The 18,590-nt window shown below is 40.1% G+C and overlaps 1 protein-coding gene across 4 annotated transcripts in view; it reads left to right on the top strand.

The window, feature by feature from the left end:
- Spaca6 (sperm acrosome associated 6) overlaps nucleotides 1-18,587 on the top strand; it is a 76,704-nt gene extending 58,117 nt beyond the window's left edge. Inside the window, exon 10 of one of the 4 annotated variants that reach the window (XR_008212962.1) lies at nucleotides 18,478-18,587. The gene's annotated coding sequence lies outside the window, so the exon portion shown is untranslated. Of the gene's footprint in view, nucleotides 1-17,441; nucleotides 17,687-18,477 lie in introns of those variants that run through there. The other 3 variants (XR_008212958.1, XR_008212961.1, XR_008212959.1) reach the window with 3 other exon arrangements.
- Nucleotides 18,588-18,590: the final 3 nt, after the last annotated feature.

The following is an 18,590-nucleotide window of genomic DNA, read 5'->3' as shown; positions in this document are numbered from 1 at the left end:
TCAGATTGCCCTGGAGATAGAGTTATAGGTGGCTGTGAGATACCTGATATAGGTGCTAGGAATCAAACTCAGGTCTTTTGCATTTTAATTTTAGACTACAGCAGTTTGTGAATGTAGACACAACATATGATTCTTATATTGTAAATTCATGCAACTATGACCTCCGGGGGCATTTCTTGAGGTGGGGGAGAGAGCAAGGGAGGGAAGGAAGGAGCGAGAGATAAGAGAGAAGGAGAGGGGAGGGGGAGAGGAAGAAAGAGGGAGGGAGGAAGAGAAGGAGGAAGGGAGGCAGGGAGGGAGGAAAGGAGAAAGAAAGGGAGGAAAGGAGGGAGGCAGGGAAGGATGAAGGGAGGAAGAGAGGGAGGGAGGGAGGCAGGGAGGGAGGAAAGGAGAGAGTTTCTTAGAAAATTTATCAAATTTCTCTTCTCCCCGTCTCTGTCCCTCCCCTCCCATCCTCACCTCTCTTTTCTCTTTTCTGTCTTCTTCTCATTTCTTCTTTAATTTGAATTATGGTCTCGTGTAGCCCAAGCTGGCCTAGATCTCTCTAGGTAGCTGAAGATGATCTTGAACAGATTTTCCTGCTTTTATCTTCAGAGTGCTGGGATGACAGACATATACCACCATGCCTGGATTATTTGGTACTGGGGATGAAATTTGAGGATTTGTGAATGCTAAGTAAGCACTGTACCAACTTAGTATTATCTGCAGATTCAACATTAATTTTTCTAATGCTGTGGCCAACGATCCTGTCACAGTATCAAACCACAAATATCAAATCACATTGCACAGGGCTGGAGAGAGGCTCAGCAGTTAAGAGCACTCGCTGCTCTTTTGGAAGACCTGGGTTCAATTTCCAGCGCCCCCGTGGCTGTTTACAACCATTTGTGAGTCCAGTTCCAGGGAATCCAATGCCACCATCTGACTTCTGTGGGCACCGGGCATGCATATGGTGCACAAATGCACACGAAGAAAATACTCAGATAGATAAAGTAAAATAAATCTTTAAAGAGAAAGAGAAAGGAAAGTGACTCTCCATTGCTCAACAGCTATGGACTGCCAATAGCTTCTCTGCCGTTGGCGTGGCCTCGGGAGCCCATCCCCACTCCATGCTGGGATGTTTTATTGGCTTGATTTTCAGGATACGTAAGTACAGCTGCTGTGAGTACACAGGTGCAACAGCCATGCCGTATCCAGAAGCCAGCACTTCACAACACTCCTCCCCACCTTCCAGTTCTAACATTCTTTCAGCCCGGACTCTTCCACGATGTTCTCTGAGCCTGGGGGGTTTAATACAGCTACTGTGTGTTTATTTCACTTATCTCATTGAGCAATATTTAAGTAATAGGTGTAATATTTTGTATGCATATTATACTTCAAAAGTTTTCCTGAGAATGCAAGGACAAGGGGGGGGGGCAGAGAAGAGATACATAAAATTGTTCAAACTGTAGCAGCCTGCTCTGAACCATTACAGAACCTCACTGGGAGGGACTTCCTGAGTATCTGTAAGAAAGAGAAATTTGGGGGTCTTTTCATTCTGATTTCCAGCTGTGGTATGGAAGGTAGGAAGTGTTTGGCTGGAATCTCCAGCTCACCCCTGATTGATCTGGCCATTCCTCCCTCTCCAAACCCCAGCCTCCAGAAAAGCTGCAGGGAGTCCATTTCTGAATTCCTAGCAGTGGCAGCTCCTCCTAGAGGCTGCTAGCTTCTCAAGACTCCACATACCATGATGGGGCACAAACCCAGCTTGTGGAGGATATGCCATCGCCCCATGCCTACAGGGTGTTTAAGCTCCTTCCTTCAGAGCAGTCTTCCCCCACCTCATCTCAGGGGGCTGGAGAGTCACAAGGGAGTGCTTTGCTCAAATATACCTGGTCTTTTACTTTGAATTTGGCTTCGTCTGGCTTTCAGCATTGGCCAAGAAACCTATTATCAGGGTACAGAAACCTATCAGGAAGACCACTGCTGTGGGATGTCCTGTATGTTGTGAATAAATAAAACTCTGATTGGCCAGTAGCCAGGCAGGAAGGATAGGATAGGTGTGACAAGGAAGAGAAGAATTCTGGGAGGTTGGAAGGCTGAAGCAGAGAGACGCTGCCAGCCGCCGCCATGACAAATGAGATGTGAGGTACCAGTAAGCCACGAGCCACGTGGCAACTTATAGATTAATAGAAATGGGTTAATTAAAGATATAAGAACAGCTAGCTAGAAACCTGAGCCATTAGACCATAAAGTTTGTAAATAATATGTCTCTGTGTGTTTATTTGGTTGGGTCGGAGCAGCTGCAGGACTGGTGGGTGAGAGAGATTTGTCCTGACCGTGGGCCAGGCAGGACCAGGAAAATCAGCTACAGACGTTCATGGAAATAATAGGGTGATAGATTAAATTTGTCAGATGTGACATCTCTACCCTAGGTGCAATCCACATGCCCCAGATACCTGGCACAGAGATGTTCTGTGTCCAGATGTTCCTGTGTCCTCACAGCAGGCCTCTTCCCAGCCTCCCCTCTGTACCTCAGATGAAGGAGGGGGTAGGAAAGTGATTTTAGAACTTTTTTTTCATTTATTTGTTTATTTGTGTGTTGGAGCATGCTGTACCACAGTGGACACAGTGCCACAGAGGATAACTTGAATGAATTAGTTCTCTCTTTCCAGGGATTCTTGGGATGGAACTCAGGTTACCAGGCTTGGTGACAAGGCCTGCTGAAGCACCTTAGCCCCCAGAAATGGTTTTTCAGTGGTTGTGATCCCTGTACCAGCTCATCCCATCTTACCTGCTCAGACACAAAATAGTTCTAAAAGCCAGCTTTCGTTTCCTACATACCAGGAAATGCTCTCTTCCTCCTTCTCTGCCTATTTCTGTTTCTCCCTCCCCATCCTCTCTTCATCTTTGTCCTTTCTGTCCCTCCATTCTCTCTATTCCCAGTAAAAATAAGTAAGTAAATAAACATACACACACACACACACACACACACACACATATATAAATTGAAGTATAGTGTACACAGAGAATGTACTTAGTAGAGAGGATTTCTTGATAAATGTTCGCAGAGTTAACATGCCCGTGTCAACATGCCTGTGTTAACATGCCATGTAAACAGCTCTGGGTGAGGGAGAAGAGCACCCCTCTTCAGTCCCCATTATAAGTGTAAGCGTTGCCTTAGCTATGCTTGATATGTGTTTCCCTAGGGCCAGGCCTGCAGATACTTAGGCAGTTGAGGCAGAAGGATAGGGAATTCTAGCCAGAGCAGGCTGTAGAATGAGTTCAAGGCTATCCCGAGCAACTTAGTGAGATCCTACCTGAAAATAAAAAATAAAAATAAAAAAGGGACTGGAGTCAGGTGTGGTGGCACACACTATTAATCTTAGCACCGGCTGGCAAACACAGGATGATCTCCGTAATTTCAGGACAGCCTGGTCTACATAGTGATCTCCAGGACAGCAGGAATACATAGAGAGACCCTGTCACCAAAGACCGATTAATTAATTAACTAGTTAATTACAAAATGGGACTATAATGAGGGCTGCAAAATCTAGCTCAGTAGCAGAAAAATTCCTTATATATGCCCAATGAGAGGCTGCAGCATGACTTGATGGTAGAGCCCTTACTTAGAATCTCCCAATCAGGGGCTGAGGTGGCTCAGTAGTAGAATCCCTGTCTAGAATCCACAGTGAGGGTCTGGGGGTGTGGCTCATTGTAGAGAGTAGGGCATTTTGTTCACCACACACAGAGGTCTGCTTTTTATTCTCTGTACTGTTGTACTGACCCCCCACCCACAACACAAACAAAGAACTGAAACAAAAACAAGAAAAGCAACCAAATAATCATAAAACCTAAAAATAAAATAAAATAAAATAAAAAACCCAGAGGCCGCACAGCATGTATTATTTGCCTCCTTTTATTGACATTTATTTTTGAGTGTGTGTGTGTGTGTGTGTATGTGTGTGTGTGTGTGTGTGTGTGTGTGTGTGTGTGTGTGTGTGTGTGACAATGTGTGTATGGAGGTCAAGAGTCAGTTCTGTTATTTCACCAGGTGAGTTCCTGGAACTGAACTCAGGATGGAAGACTTGGCAGCAAGCACCCTTCCTTCCTGAACCATCTTGTAGACCCCTACCTGCCTTATTTTTCAGCCATATGTAGGTGGAGCTACCTAGGGTGTCTATGTTTGCTCTTTGTGTCTTTCATCACTTTATGTCTGTGAGGTATATCCACAGTAGCTAATGAAGTAGCAATTTACTCCCCTATCCTATAAAATAATGAATTCTGTCTGTGTATTATGCAAGTCTGTCTGGGAGGGATTGTTAGTACACTCTCTGTCCTAGGTGGTATCTATGTGTAGATGTATCCAACCTTCCCATCAAACAATAAACACAGAACCAATGCAAAGAAGAAAGCCAAGAGGTCAGAGCCAAGAGCCAAAACCTTACCCTTCCTCCTGCAGTGGTCCTACCTCTCCGAACCAGAGCTACCCCTGTGTTAAAGTCTTTATATAGAGTTCCTGTCCTGCCTTCTCATTGGTTGTAAACCCAACCACATGACCGCCTCCTCACAGCCTGTCTATATAGGCCTCCAGGTTTTCCATGATTGGTATTAAGATTAAAGGCATGTGTATCCAATAATGGCTGTATCCCTGAACACACAGAGACTTACCCAGCTCTGCCTACTAAGTGCTGGAATTACAAGCATACGCTACCACTGCCCTGCTTTCCTATGGCTTGCTAATAGCTCTGACCCCCGGGCAACTTTATTTATTAACATACAAATAACATTTTAATACAAATAAAATATCACCATATTTCCCCTTTTCTATTTTAATAAAAAGGAAAAAAAAGAAAAAGCTTATAACTAATATAAGAAAAACTATATACAAAAGGATAATAACTATATACAATATATACAAGTAATAAATACCTAAACAATGTCTAGTCCATTTGTATTTGACAAATTCAGAGAAAATAATTTCATTATCTATCCTATTTTGGTAAGTTCAAAATGTATCCTAATTAATCTTCAACTATAACTAACTAACCTTCAACTATAACTAACTAATCTTCAACTCCCTCAGAGACCCAAGAAGGAAATAATATTAGCTAACAAAAATAAAAACAGGAAGTGCACATAAGCAACCTCCAAAAAATTTGTGAGTTGACAGAAACAGACAGCTGTCTGGACAGTCACCTGAGGTTTCTCCGAAGTGCTGGGGCATCATCTTCAGCCTATAGGCCCAGCATATCCGACAGACTCATTTGTGAAGCAGGATGTACACAAGGTCAACAGTTCAACCTCACATTGAGTGAGAGTAGTCCATGTACCAGAAACACCTGAATTCCACCAGTGTCATGTCATGATTCAGGATTTCAAATTCTGGAAATTGCTGATGGTTTTCCAACTCAGCTGTCCATTCTTCCTGGCTGTGTATATATGGCTTCATCTCAGCATCCCATTCTTCTCCATATCCCTCCATCAAATGCCAGTCTACTATTGAGAGGCGTGAGCTTAGTTACTCTTCAAGAATAACTGTTTCAGCTGCTGTTCCATTGCACATCAGAGGCCATCGGCCCACTGCCTGTTCAGCTGCCTTCGAAGAAAAGGGCACTGTACCTTTTTCGAATTGCGAAGGCCACTTCAGGGATGGTGCCATATTGTCCTGGCCTCTGAAGATGCCTTTTGATAAAGCCATAACTACACTTGTTTTGGCAAGAATCAGTAATCCTTTGTTTTATGTCCTGTTTGTCCATTTTGTCCTGTTGATTCGAGGATACTTTGTTGTCCAGTGGCTAACTTTTGCCACAATGAAAGTTAACTCCATATGCAGTTTCTTCAATGCCCATATTTTCTCTGAAGTAGATTGGTACTGCCAGGAGTCGACATGTCTCATAGTCATAACAAAAAAGAAAAATTTTCTAAATTATTAAAACATTTTAAATGCCATATTCTGTAGATCTCTGAAGGGTTTGAAGATAACCTGTCTATCTAAAATATATCTACTCAATCTTGAAAACATACCTAATATAACTACAAGTTCTATTATAATATCTAACTACTAACTTTCATTTCTTTATATCCTAATAGTTGGTAATAACATTCAAGGATCAGAAAATTGCATTACATTGTTAGATGAACGGTACAATTAGAAAAATATATATAACATTTTCTAACAATATCAATTTCAATATATATAATTTGTATACAATATAAAACAATCCAATCCAATGTAAAGTATTTACATTTTTCTTTTCTTTCTTTTTTTTTTTTAATAAGAACCTTAAATCTAATCTCCTTTGCTTAGCCTTTTTCCTAACCCTTGACAACAACTTGTAACCAACCCCCCTAATCAATGAAAATTATCCCAGACCCAAAACCCATTAAAAGACCAAAAAAACCAACCGCCCCACACCACCTCCTTGGGAATGTGGGCGTCGTATTCTTGAAATTGCTTCCTGCTGGGTATGGGCGAAGGTATCTTTATCCTGAAAGAAAAATTTTAGGTTAATTGTCAAATTCTAGGAAAGGTAAATATATCCTTCGTTATCCAGTCTGTGTATAATGCCAAAATTCAGGGTTTATCTCAAATCCTTATTCAAGTAGTCTTTGAGACTGGATCATCTCAGCTAGCTCTTCTCAAAATTGCTCTGAGCACTTTGTAGTTCAAAGCTGATCTGTAGATGATGTTTGTCAGCTTAGTGATGTTATTATTGTCCACGTGGAATTGTTGTTGTTGTGGGGCCCCATCTTCTTCCTGGAGACTTCAGTTGATGTTAGGCCTAACCGTGATTTCCTGCAAAAAACTGATAAGAGACTCGAACACAAAGACTATATATGCGACTTTTTAGAATTAGTTAGTACTCTATATGACCATTTATATCTTAACAAAGTTTAAAATGTATATATATCTATATATATTGATCTTGTAAATTTTGATATAAAATTCATACTTTAAGAAAAGTTTAAAGAATCAGAATAGAATCAAAGAGTTGAGATTAGTAATAGAATAGCCCCTTAATTAATTTGGCTTTTCTCCTGTCCCATAGCAGAAGATGGCTCTTTTCCTCTGGCATGATACAGGGAGTTTGCATTTTCCTTTTAACAACATGCTTGAGTTTAAAGAAGGAGAGAGCCATTCTCCAACTCCAAAGTCAGCTTTAAATTTTAATTGAACTGGGACTATTAGAAGTTAAATAGTGTTAAATCTTTAAAGAAAAGCAGAAACAAACATTTAGGAAGACATAAAATTTTTTTAGATAACATACCCATACGCCATTTCACTCTGTTTCTTAGGATAGATGATTTGTTCCTTTTCTTCAGTTGTCTCATTTGTCCAGTGTTCTTCAAATTCGTTAACCTTCATTCTCCTAAAAGACAAAAACAAAAACCTTTCCCCAAGGTTTTTTGGGGATGTTCCTTTTTGACAAGTTATCTGATTAAATGAAAAGGCATGTGTTACTGGTGTAAGTTAGTTTAAATTGGATGTTTACGATAGTTGATGAACTATCACCTCCTCTAATTAAGAGGTCTCTCTTGTTCAAATCGAACCTTTATCAATTTTGATGGTACCCACAGCTTATCTTCTCCTGTAGAAATAAAAGCAAAACCTCGTCCCCAACGTAACACATACCCTGGTTTCCATTCTGAGGTCAGCACATCCTTAAAGTATATAGGTTGATTTAATTCTGTAGTTTTTTCTATTATCCAATGTCTCTCTGCAGCTGTTGTTCCTTTCTCATTGGCATTGAGAAAATTCAAAGTTAATAGAGCATTATGTAGTCTATTTCTGGGGTTTTTTGTTACTCCTTTTTGTTTATTTAGCATATCCTTTAGAGTTCTGTTTGATCTTTCTATAACTGCTTGACCTGTAGGATTATGTGGAATACCTGTAACATGGTTTATATTATAATAAGCAAAAAACTGTTTCATTTTAACAGAGACATATGATGGAGCATTATCAGTTTTGATTTGTGCAGGTATACCCATAATGGCCATAACTTCTAGCAAATGAGTGATTACAGAATCAGCTTTTTCAGAACTCAAAGCAGTTGCCCATTGAAATCCTGAATAAGTATCGATAGTGTGGTGTACATATTTCAGTTTTCCAAATTCTGCAAAGTGAAACACGTCCATCTGCCAGATTTCATTCCTCTGAGTACCCTTTGGGTTACATCCTGCTGGTAATGGTGTTTGATTGTAGAAGGAACAAGTAGGACATTTCTTTACTATTTCTTTGGCTTGTTGCCAGGTTATGGAAAAATCCTTTTTTAAACCTTTACTATTTACATGATGTTTTTTATGAAATTCTGAGGCCTCCAGCACATTTCCTATCAATAATTTATCAATCTCATCATTGCCTTGTGCTAGAGGGCCTGGCAGACCAGTATGGGATCGGATGTGAGTTATATATAAAGGATGACTCCGTTTTCTGATTGTATCTTGTAATTGAATAAATAATGAAGTTAATTCTGAAGCATCGTGGATAAATTCTGCAGTCTCAATATGTAATACTACTCTTTCAGCATACTGAGAGTCAGTTACTATATTGAGAGGTTCTGAAAAATCCATTAATACCAACAGAATAGCATACAATTCTGATTTTTGAACTGAATTATAAGGACTTTGAACCACTTTACTTAAATTTTCTGATTTGTAACCTGCCTTTCCTTGTTTGTTGGCATCTGTATAAAATGTACGAACTCCAGATATGGGTTTTTTCCTCACAATTTGAGGCAAGATCCAATCAGCTCTCTTTATAAGATCAATTCTATTGCTTTTGGGATATTTGCTGTTAATTTCTCCCAAAAAATTACTACAAGCTTTTTGCCAAGCTTCATTTTCTATCCATAATTTTTCAATGTCCTCCTTAGTTAAAGGTACGACAATTTCTGCTGGGTCTATTCCTGCTAATTGACGAAGTCTCAATTTTCCTTTCCAAATCAAGTCAGAGATTTTTTCCACATAAGTTTTTAATTTTTTATTTGGTTTATTTGGTAAAAATATCCATTCCAATATAATATCTTCCCTTTGCATTAATATTCCTGTTGGGGAATGCCTAGAAGGTAAAATAACCAAAATGCAATCCAGCTTTGGATCAATACGATCTACGTGCCCTTCATGTACTTTCTTTTCTACCAAGGCCAATTCTTTCTCAGCTTCAGGTGATAATTCTCTTGGACTATTTAAGTCCTTATCACCTTCTAAGGTTTTAAACAAATTATTCAGTTCATCATTTTTTACCCCAACAATAGTTCTTAGATGAGAAATGTCTCCAAATAATCTTTGAAAGTCATTAAGAGTCTGTAGTCGATCTCTCCTAATTTGCACTTTTTGAGGTCTAATTTTTTGAAGTTCTATTTTATATCCTAAATAATTAATAGAATCTCCTCTTTGTACCTTTTCTAAAGCAATTTGTAATCCCCAGCAAGGCAAAATTTTCTTTACTTTTTCAAACATTCTTTCTAAAGTATCTGCATTTGAATCAGCTAATAAAATGTCATCCATATAATGATAAATTATAGATTTAGGAAATTTTTTACGTACCACTTCTAATGGCTGTTTTACAAAATATTGGCACAAAGTTGGGCTATTCAACATTCCCTGTGGGAGAACCCTCCATTGAAATCTTTTAACCGGTTGAGAATTATTATAAGTAGGCACTGTGAAAGCAAATCTTTCTCTGTCTTTTTCTTGTAAGGGTATTGAAAAGAAACAGTCTTTTAAATCAATAACTATGAGAGGCCAGCCTTTTGGTAACAGAATAGGTAAAGGAATTCCAGATTGTAAAGAGCCCATTGGCTGAATTACTTTGTTAATTGCTCTAAGGTCTGTTACCATTCTCCATTTACCAGATTTTTTTTTTTTATAACAAATACAGGAGAATTCCAAGGGCTGGTTGATTCTTCAATATGATGAGCATTTAACTGTTCTTCCACCAGCTCTTGTAAAGCCTGGAGTTTCTCTGTTGTTAAAGGCCATTGCTGAACCCATACAGGCTTGTCTGTTGACCATTTTAAAGGTAGAGCTGTTAATGTTTTTGGAAGATTATCAGTTGTTGTGCCCTGTTCTTGTATGACATGGATGGCTGGTGAGCACTCATTAGAATAATATCTTTTAATATTTCTCTCAGAAACACGTACTAATTTATGATTTGTTTCTGAGATTGGAGGGATATTAATCTGAGTATTCCACTGTTGTAACAAGTCTCGATCCCACAGGTTCATAGCTATGTTAGCCATATATGGTTTTAATTTTCCTTTCTGTCCTTCTGGACCTATACATTCAAGCCATCTTACACTTTGTTTCACTCTAGATAATGTCCCAATTCCTAAGAGTTGAATGTTTACCTCCTGAAGAGGCCAAGTTGGATGCCAAAATTCTGGTGCAATTATGGTAATGTCAGCACCTGTGTCTACCAGACCAGACAACAAAACACCATTTATTTTTATTGTTAGTTTTGGTCTTTGTTCATTAATAGAAGTTTGCCAAAAAATTTTCTTTATGTTTTTTCCTGTATTTCCTATTTTCTCTGTTTCATCATCTCGACTAACATGATTTATTCCAATAGACATTTGGTTATTTAGTTGCTTTGAGTAGGGGTTTCCTCTACAACTGCAGGAAAGGTTTGAACTGGATTTACTGTGGGGGCCTGCCTGAGGCCCCTCTGGGAGTTTCCCGAAGGTCGAGGCAGAGGGTTACCCTGTCTGTCCCTTGTTGATCTACATTCGTTAGTCCAGTGTTTTCCCTTACCACACCTTCTGCATACTCCAGAAGGAAGGGGCATTCTGTTGCCAGTGTTCCTTGAATAAACATTATTTCTAGGAATGACCTGTTTACAATCCCTTTTCAAATGTCCTTGCTTTCCACATCCAAAACATCTAACATTGCTCAAACCTTTTGAAATTGCTTTTCCTACCCACATATCATCATGGTCATAAGCCTCTACATTAACTGTATCTCTAATCCAATCTTCCAAAGGTGCAGATCTTGCCTTTAACGGCCTAATTATTCTTTTGCACGCTGCATTTGCATTCTCAAAGGCCAAAGATTCAATTATTATCTGACTAGCCTCTGAATTCGGGACCATTTTTTGTACTGCTGAAGTCAATCTTTGTAAGAAGTCTGTGAAAGATTCTTTGGGGCCCTGTATAACCTTTGTAAATGACTCAGTTTTTTTTCCTGGTTCTTCAACTCTGTCCCATGCATTCAAAGCTGCCGTTTTACATAGAAGTAGGGTTTGGACATCATATGAACATTGTGTTTGTACTGAAGCATATTGGCCTTCGCCAATAAGCTGATCCTGGCAGACTTGTATTCCGCTATCCCTCCATTGTCTTTCTATATTTTTAGCCTCATTACTGAACCACATTTTCCACTGGAGATTTTGTCCGGGTTCAAGAACAGCCTGTGCCAATTCCCGCCAGTCCTTTGGTATAATCCTATTACAAGTTGACCAGGTGTTTAACATTTGCTTTACATATGGGGAGTGCATGCCATAAGATGCTATTGCCTCCTTAAATCTTCGTAAGTCTAACATTTCAACTGGAACCCAAGTATTTTGTTCATTCTCTTCATCAGGTAGCTGCTGTACGGCTACTGGATAAATTAAGGGTGATTGTGTGAAAACTGGCTTTCTTTCTGTAACCTTACGATCCAATTTTGAAACAACTTCACTATTTATTTCTTCTGTCTGAATTTGAATTTCTCTATAATTCATTTTTACCGGTTTAACAAGTTTTTCTAAGACTGTTATCCTGGCACTTAAGTTGACGATCTTTTTAAATAGTAAAATGAGGATAAGAAAAGTAATAAACTGAATAATTCGATCAATATTAATCTTTTCATATAGTTGTTCCATTGTCAGAGTGCCTAAAATTTCAAACAAAGCCCAATTTTCTTCCAATGTACACATAAAGCCCATTTTTTTTTTTAATGTAGAAAAAAATTCTCTTTTAAATAGATATGTTAATTGACTTACCAAGTCTGGGTAGAACAGTAGAATCCCAGGGAATTTCACAGCCACCTGGTGTTCGAGGTGTGAATCCAGCGAGAGAGAGAGAGAGAGAGAGAGAGAGAGAGAGAGAGAGAGAGAGAGAGAGAGAAAAGTGTAGCCGCTTGAGCCGAGTCAAGCCTTGGCTTTACAGGCAGGGGCCCTGTTCAGCAGGGCAGGTCTGAGTTGTTTGTAGCAGTTCCAGCTGCGGGTCAGTCAGGCCTGGGCCCAAGCTAGGCAGCCGGGCCGCCCAGGCTGGAAACCGGACCTGCCGCCAAGCCAAGCCAATCGGTTTTTAATGAATTCTTGTCACGTTGGGCGCCAAATGTAGATGTATCCAACCTTCCCATCAAACAATAAACACAGAACCAATGCAAAGAAGAAAGCCAAGAGGTCAGAGCCAAGAGCCAAAACCTTACCCTTCCTCCTGCAGTGGTCCTACCTCTCCAAACCAGAGCTACCCCTGTGTTAAAGTCTTTATATAGAGTTCCTGTCCTGCCTTCTCATTGGTTGTAAACCCAACCACATGACCGCCTCCTCACAGCCTGTCTATATAGGCCTCCAGGTTTTCCATGATTGGTATTAAGATTAAAGGCATGTGTATCCAATAATGGCTGTATCCCTGAACACACAGAGACTTACCCAGCTCTGCCTACTAAGTGCTGGAATTACAAGCATACGCTACCACTGCCCTGCTTTCCTATGGCTTGCTAATAGCTCTGACCCCCGGGCAACTTTATTTATTAACATACAAATAACATTTTAATACAAATAAAATATCACCATATCTATGGCTGTGATAAACACCACAACCATCATCTTAAAACTTTCAGTTCACCGTGAAGGGAAATAATTCAGGACCAGAACTCAAGGCAGGAATCTGGAGGCGGAAACTGAGGCAGACAGAGACCATGGAGGAGTGTTGCATACTAGCCTGCTTGCTTCACATGGCTTGCTCAGCTTGCCATCATCTCTTCTTCTTTAAAAATTCACTCATTTTGTTTTATGTATGTGAGTGTTTTGTCTGCATGTATGTACGTGTATCACATGTGTGTGCTTGACACCTGCAGAGGCCAGAAGGAGTCATTGGATCTCCCAGAACTGGAGTTATAGATGTTTGTGAATCACCATGTGGGTGCTGGAAACATAACATAGGACCTCTGCAAGAGCTGTCAGCTGCTCTTAACCACTAAGCTGTCTCTCCAGCCTGACAGCTTGCCTGTTACACAATGCAACACTATTGGCCCAGGGATGGCACTGCACATGGTGGGCTGGGGCTGGGCCCTCCCACATCTATCACCAATTAAGAAAATACCCTACAGACATACCTATAGGTCAATCACTCATTTCACAAACCAGAAGACGGAAGCTCAGAGAGATGAAGCCTTGAATCCCAGGAGTCTGGTAACTCAGCTGGTTATGGCAAAGCCACTACCTGAAGGGATCAGGGAATTCCTTCAGAGGAAGCCAAATTCCAAGGAGCATTTGGTGTTATTTGGCTTGTTATAAATCAGCTGTCTTCTGTTATGAAAATCATGTGTGCCTTCATAGTTTTCCCAATTGATTTTTCCCTAAGAATTGCTAACAGTGTGGACTGATCACTCTCTGGACATATACATTCAAGGTATTTGGAGAACAGCCTCAGGAAAGGCTTCCTTCCCCCCAGCCCATCCATTTCTCCCCTTTCAGCACTGGAATCAGATATCTCCCTTAGTCACTTTCAAGGACTAGCAGTAATAACAGTCCACATGCAAGTCTCCTGATTTAAGGTAAATTCCACAAGGAGACACTGCCTAGGTCAGACACTGGACCTTTTAAATAATAGCTTTACACAATTTAGCTCGGTCCCTCCTTTCTTACAGTTTGCTAACTTTATAGACCCCCTAACTTATTATCTAACCACTTCTCAGAATGTAGACTGAGCACATAGATCCCTTTTTTATATACTAACCAGTCATTAGCACTCACTTGACCTCCTCTTTTACCACTCCCATTTTGGATTGTAAAAGAAAGCATGGTGGTCACTGCCTGAGGAAAATTCTTACCTGCCTTTATGACCCCGTAAGAATTCAAGCCTGGTGACCTTGCTCTGCCAGAAGATTGCTATTGCTTGGGTTTATAACTGGATTCCTGGGAGACTTGGGAGGACCATAGAGAACTTAGAGGCGGAGAACTGAGAGGGATAAGGAGGATTTTGACCAGAGAGAACTTGTGGACGAGATGGAAGATGAGGAAGAGCCAGATGGGGAAGTACTAGCTGGGTAAGAACGAGATGAAAAGGACCTAAATGAGGCAGAATTAAGACGAGAGAATTAAGATAGAATTTAGGGTGAACTGTAAATAAATATAGAGAGAAATCAGGCAAGAAAGGAATGAGGCATGAGAACAGAACTGAAGCTGGGTAGATAGGATTTTATCCTAGAGAAATAAAAGCAAGTGGACTAAAGAGCTTGGTGTGCTAAGATTCTGTTTCCCGAAAATAGTCTTCGCCATTCATATTTCTCTCTCCTGACTGAGCACCTGAGAAGTATAATATTAAGGCTGGTCCTTCTAATATTATACAAGAGTCTGGGACTCTGCTCTACCCTCAGCTCTTTTCTGGCCTTCCAGATTCCCTACTCTAGAAATATATATTTCTGACACAGGCAATTTCCTCCTGATCTTACTCTGAGGTTTCTCTGGGTTCTGGTCATCTGTGGAGTGTGTCTCAATCTTCAGGGATTTCTGAACAGAACTGAGGAAAAGAAGGGGGAAGTAGGCTTGGGGCTACTTGAGTAACAGGAAGTAGATTTCCTTCTGATTTTCAAATGGGAAAGGATGTGGTTTTACTGCGTCAGTACAACTAGTAGTTGAGACAGAACCACTTGGAACTCAGGTACTGCCCATTTCCCTCAGGCCTAAGCTCCTCACACTCCCAATTTCACCATAATGGTAGCTCCCTTCTCAACTTATTCTTCACCTTGGTGGTTGTTTTGTTATCCTTTGGGTTGGGAACTGAAGGAAAAACCTATTTATTTATAGCACTTGTGAAAACAGATGTATGTCCTAAGTAATTTTCCAGTTTTTTTTTTGTTGTTTTTTTTTTTTTTTTTTTTTTTTTTTTTTTTTTTTTGTGGATACCTTTTCAGAGTCCTACTATTTGATTCAATTCTGATACTGTACTCTAGGTTAGTACAGCCCAGAGATGCTAATTACTCTGGATTAACAGCTCGGTAGCCTCTGGCTAGGGATATAGTTCCTTTAGTAGCCTGCTTCCCAGTAGAAAGAAAGCTCTGGATTCCATCCCCAGTACCATACAAACCAAGTGTGGTGACATGTTTATAATCCTAGCATACAAGCAGGATGACCTATTCATGGGCTGGGCGATAAGGCTTGTTGTGTAAAGTGCTTGCTATGGAAGCATGAGGTCCTGACTTCAGATCTCCAGAACCCAATTAAAAGATAAGACAACAGAGCACATCCATGATGTCAGAGCTAGGGATGGCTGAGACAAGTAGAATTCCAGAGTGCACTGACCATCTGGTAAATTGGAAAGTCTAGGAAGTCTATTGAGTTGATAATCTTTGGATTCACTGAGAAACTCATTCTCGAAATAAGGCAGAAACAATAGAGGAAAGCACCCAACATTGACCTCTGGTATCCAGATGCACATACAGACTCAGACACAGACACAGACATTTACACACACACACACACACACACAGAGAGAGAGAGAGAGAGAGAGAGAGAGAGAGAGAGAGAGAGAGAGAGAGAGAGAGAGAGAAGTTAAAGGTCATCCTTTACTTGGAATGCATGAGATCCTGTCTCAAAAAAAAGGGGGGGCTTTCACAGAGTTACTTACACATCTGTCTGACTTGGTTGCAAATCAAGGATTTCCTCAGATGTTTTTTCTTTGAAAATTTTATTTTTCCCATTTCTTTATGAGTTCTTTGGATTTCATACAATGTATTTTGATCTTATTAATCTCCTCACACAACCCCTCCCAGATCTACTCCCTCCTCCTTTCCCTACTTTGGTTTGTATCCTCTTATTTCTTTTTTTTAAAATTTATTTAACTTTATTTTATGTGCATTGGTGTGGAGGTGTCAGATCCCCAGAAACTGGAGTTACAGACAGTTGTGAGCTGGCATGTGGGTGTGGAAAGTGAACCCGAGTCCTCTGGAAGAGCAGCCAGTGCTCTTAACCACTGAGCCATCTCTCCAGCACCCTCTTATTTCTTTTAAAAAACCCATCTAATAAAGTTTGTGCCACCCACATACTCTGTGATGGGTGGCCTTCCAGTGGAGCAGGGTTGATTTCCCAGATACGATACCCTTAAAAAAAAAAGACACTCTTCCACATGTTTCCAATTGTTAATAGCTCCTCAGCTAGGCGTGGTATTTCATGCTCACCTCCTTTCTATACCAAGATTTGGTTTGGCTTGAGCTTGCACAGGCATTGTTCACACTGTCATAACCCCTGTGGATTTGTATGTGCAACTGCACGGTTGTGCCCAGAAAACACATTTCCTTGTAGCCAGCTGCTACCTCTGGCTCTTACAATCTTTCTGTGCTGTTTCATAATGATCCCTGGGAGGGATTGTGTGTGATATACATTTTCCATTTAGGGCTGAGCATGCATTAATCTCTTGTTTTCTACACCTTACCCAACTGTGGATCTCTGTATTCATTATTTTTTATTTATTTTTTTTTTTTTTTGGATTTTTCGAGACAGGGTTTCTCTGTGTAGCTTTGCGCCTTTCCTGGAACTCACTTGGTAGTCCAGGCTGGCCTCGAACTCATAGAGATCCTCCTGGCTCTGCCTCCCGAGTGCTGGGATTAAAGGCGTGCGCCACCACCGCCCGGCTCTGTGTTCATTATTATCTCCAGGAAACTGAACCTTCTCTGATTTTTTCTTTTTTTTTATTTTATTTTATTTTTTTCCCTTTTTTTTTCCTTCTCTGATTAGAGGTGAGAGATGTACTAAGTCATTACTAGTTGGTTAGCACTAAGTCCAGTTAGCAGAATAGCAGTAGAAGGTTCTCCACTAGGGCCTATAACCTCTCTAGTCATAGGCTCATGGCTCCGATAATGGTGGCAGGTATGGGTTTTGATTTTTGGAGTGGGCCTTAAATCCAACAAGAAAGTGGTTGGTTAATCTCATGATGCTTATGCCAATATTGTCTCAATGGATATGTCTTGCCAGGATGGTTGTTACTGTAGCTCTCAATGTGTTCACAAATGGGTAAGACTGGTGATTCCTTTTCTGGTAGCATGCATAGCAACTCCTAGCACTATATAACTATGCTATAGATCTCTACAGATCTGATAAAAAACAGCATGTCCCTGGCCTAAAAGCAAACTCATTGATCACTGAAATAGAATTGAGGATCTAGATATAAGTACACACTCCCACAATAATAGTTGCAGTAGATAGCATCTTCGTCAAATGGTGCTGGCTAACCTTGACAATTACTCTGTTCAAAATTCAGCTCCAAATGGATCAAGGACTGCAACATCAGACATGGTGCCCTGAACCTGATATAGGATAAAGCAAGGAATACGCTTGAACTCATTGGCATAAGGAAAGACTTTTTAAATAGGACCTTAAAGAACAGATGTTAAGATAAACAATTAAAAAATGGGACTCATTGACACTAAAAGAACTTCCATACAGCAAAGAATACCATCACTCAAGTCCAGAAGCAGTCTACAGAATAGAAAAAAATCTTTACCAGCTGGATATCTGACAGAGGGTTAGTATCTAAAATATACAAATAACTAAATAATAATAATAATAATAATAATAATAATAATAATAATAATGCTAAACATCAAGAAAACAAACAACCCAATTAAAAAACAGGCAATAGAGAAGACAGATTTTTCAAAGGATGAATTACTAATGTTGCAAAACATTTAAATAAATGTTAAAAATCCTTAGCCAGTAGGAAACTGCATATTAAAACCATTTTGAGATTTCATTTTACTATAATCAAAGTGGTCAAGATTAAAAGAACCCAAATGACTACAAATCCTGGCATGTGCGCAGGTGTGTGTGGGGGTGGGTGGGTGGGTGGGGGATGGGCAGGGAGTGGTGGATGGTGGGTGGCATTTATTGACTGCTGCTGGGAGTAAAACCTGGAGTACCATTCTGTGTTCATTCACTTTGGAGCAGGTAACTCAAATACCAGATACTATACGAACCGGACTAATTTGGCTGTAGCTACACTGAGAGCCGTAAGTGAAAACACTGTCTTTTAAAGGCAAACTATATGACAAATATTTCAACACAAGGGATCAGGAAATTGCATAACTCAAGGGATAGGAGTCTTTCCCCTTCCTCCCTCATTTACTAAAGGAAACATGCACATATTACCCACAGAAAGACACTTATGACAATTGTGAGTTTTCAGCCTGTGAGATTAGAAGTGGACAGTATTAGTAACAGCACTAGCTGTCATTTGCAACTATCTCAGACTAACAAGAAAATGTATGGTCTTTTTGTCTTTTCTCTTTATTGACCAGCTCAGATTGAGGTACAAAAGTCCAAAAAGTCATCTCAAGTTTTTCAGTTGAGTGCGTAGCTCAAAGGTCAACAGGGAACGTCTATAGCACAGTGGAACTCAAAGCAGATGAAG

This window comes from Peromyscus californicus, unplaced genomic scaffold (assembly GCF_007827085.1).
Source record: "Peromyscus californicus insignis strain IS unplaced genomic scaffold, ASM782708v3 Scaffold_4__1_contigs__length_199733344, whole genome shotgun sequence".
Classification (NCBI taxonomy): Eukaryota; Metazoa; Chordata; class Mammalia; order Rodentia; family Cricetidae; genus Peromyscus; species Peromyscus californicus.
This window is presented reverse-complemented; position numbering and strand designations above follow the sequence as displayed.